We start from the raw sequence: 2,520 nt of genomic DNA, 5'->3' as shown, positions 1-2,520 counted from the left end.
TCTCGATAAAAATAAAAATATAATGCATATACCTAATTATTAATAAAAATATATGATCATTTTTTTATCCAAGTCTGATCACCATACCCATTCGCATGTCCCCAACCATTCACTCTCTATTTCACCCGTTCAAAATGTCGCAAAAGTCTAAACGTTTTTCACTCCTGTCTTCTAAATCACCGAAATCCTCCAGTCACTATTACCACTATCCCTGGTGATCTTCAAAGGAGTATAAAACGTAATTGGTCATTAGTCAAATTCGACTTCCTACTAGGTACCCAAAGTCCTATCGACTGGATGGCCTCTTCAACAAGTCGCCAAATCATGTCTCTCCGTCGCACTTTACTTGTATATCACTCATTGTTAATCTATCTAATACCTAATACTGATTATGTAGTAAATGTTAAAACAAATATAGGTAAGTATATGTTTAATATAATAATATGTTTTGTTCATAATCCACCAGAACGCGTAATAAAATATAGTCATCATTAAAATGTCTAAATGCGTACGATGATAGCTCCTCAGTCCTCGATGGCTGCTGTTTTATATTTATTTTTTTCTACCTCGAACACGCTATAATATTACATAATAATACGCATTATACATAGCGGATGTATGGTGGATTTTGAATAATTAATTATTCAATATATTATTATGCTATCCGTGTATACACATTATAATATACCGCCGAATGGACGTTAATCACTGTGCACATTATTTTAATAGGTGCAGTTTTTTTCAACGTTCGTTAAAAAACAGCATAATAATAATAACATCGCAAAGCCGTGACCTCATTGGGTGAATAAAAAATAATAACGAAAACGTATTGCGTTTATCTATACCTAAATAATCGTTTCGTTCATAATATTCAGTGCCGCATTTAGACATTTTGCGCCCGGTGCAAAAAAAAATTGACGCCCCCTAAGCTCCGGTGAAAAAAATTGCTTCCCCCTAAGGGGCCTACCCACGGAAAATATGGAAGATAGATCCTCATTAACCTTTTAGATTTTGAGCACAGAAAAGAATATTTGTTTTACAATGTGTGCTTTTTTTAAAAATAATGTTTAGTAATCGCTCGATCCTCTCTCCGCAAAGATACATTTGAATTTATTTCACCCGAACCTTGCTTATAATTCATCATATAAATTTTTTTTAAACTTATTTAAGTAGATTGTAGGTATTTCATAAATAAATAAAATAAAACTATATAAAACTATGCAAATTAATATTAATTAAAAAAATGTTAAACAGCATAATACTAATATACTATAATATATATAATACTGTTATTAAAATAATTAAAATTATACAATTTATTTTAATAATACACAAGTAAACATATTTCTGGCCACAACATTTTGGCGCCCCTAAAATACTGGCGCCTGGGGCAGTTGTACACACGGCCCCCCCTTAAATGCGGCCCTGATAATATTATGTTAGCTGGTGCTGAAAAATAGATAGTTGTAGGTGTGAATGCGTATATTCACTGGTATAGGTATATTGGTACCGATATTATAACACACACGAGTGATTGTTGTACCAAAAAACATTGCAGATCATTATCTCGTCAATTATTAAAATCTTTGAAAAAATTCTTTTTTCCCAGTCGCAGTTTTTATCGGTATTATAATTTAAGTGCTAATAATTTGTTTAATGACAACATTTTTAATTTCATAATGTGCCAAAGCAGAATATTTTTCTGAGTAGGTACTTTGATGTCTAAAAATCGAATTTTGGACAAGTAGTTTTTGAATTATAATATACTTATAAGTATTTAAGGTTTAGATAAGCGGAGTGGAGTGGGACTTAAGGGTATGTACCCAACTATCCCACAAAATGTTGATCTACTAGGTACTATGATAATTTAAACTGAAGATAATTATATATTTATAACTACATGTCAAAAATTTGATTTTTATATAATATCGTAAAACTATGAATTCTGCTTCAGAATATGAAATTAAAAAGTAAAAACTAATGTTGACAAAGAAAAAACAAAAAAATTTAAATTAATATCGATAAGTAGGTAGATAATTAAAAATGTATTTTATTTATTTTATAAAAAATAAAATAAAAATTGTTTTCAAAAATATTTATAGTTTTTAAAATAATGAGTATTCTTTGATGTTTTACTCAGCCTGTATATATTATATATTGTAATTTATTTATTTTTATTTATATCGGTGGGCATATATTATTATAGTGTATATTATATATTATATGTATAGTGTTAATTATTTTATATTTATATATTCAGATAACCAAATAACCTAATAATGTGATTAAAAAAAAGGCTAAACAAGTGTCTGTAAAAATATACCTACAGAAAATAGAGTTTTGGGAAATTAATTTTTCGTTTACTAAATATACTGTAAGATTTTCAATCAGTAACACAAGACATATAATATTAAATTAATAAATTCAATATTATTTAATATTATCAATGCAGTGGTATTAAAAGGTAAATATATTAAAATATAGTTCGGTTAGTAAGTTTGTAATAATAATACTATCGTC

At 28.1% G+C, this 2,520-nt stretch overlaps 1 protein-coding gene across 3 annotated transcripts in view; it reads right to left on the bottom strand.

Annotated features, from left to right (window-relative positions):
* LOC100166878 (calcium/calmodulin-dependent protein kinase type 1) overlaps positions 1-2,520 on the bottom strand; it is a 455,364-nt gene that overhangs the window by 425,865 nt on the left and 26,979 nt on the right. The window lies entirely within an intron of this gene.

This window comes from Acyrthosiphon pisum, chromosome X, assembly GCF_005508785.2.
Source record: "Acyrthosiphon pisum isolate AL4f chromosome X, pea_aphid_22Mar2018_4r6ur, whole genome shotgun sequence".
NCBI lineage: Eukaryota > Metazoa > Arthropoda > Insecta > Hemiptera > Aphididae > Acyrthosiphon > Acyrthosiphon pisum.
This window is presented reverse-complemented; position numbering and strand designations above follow the sequence as displayed.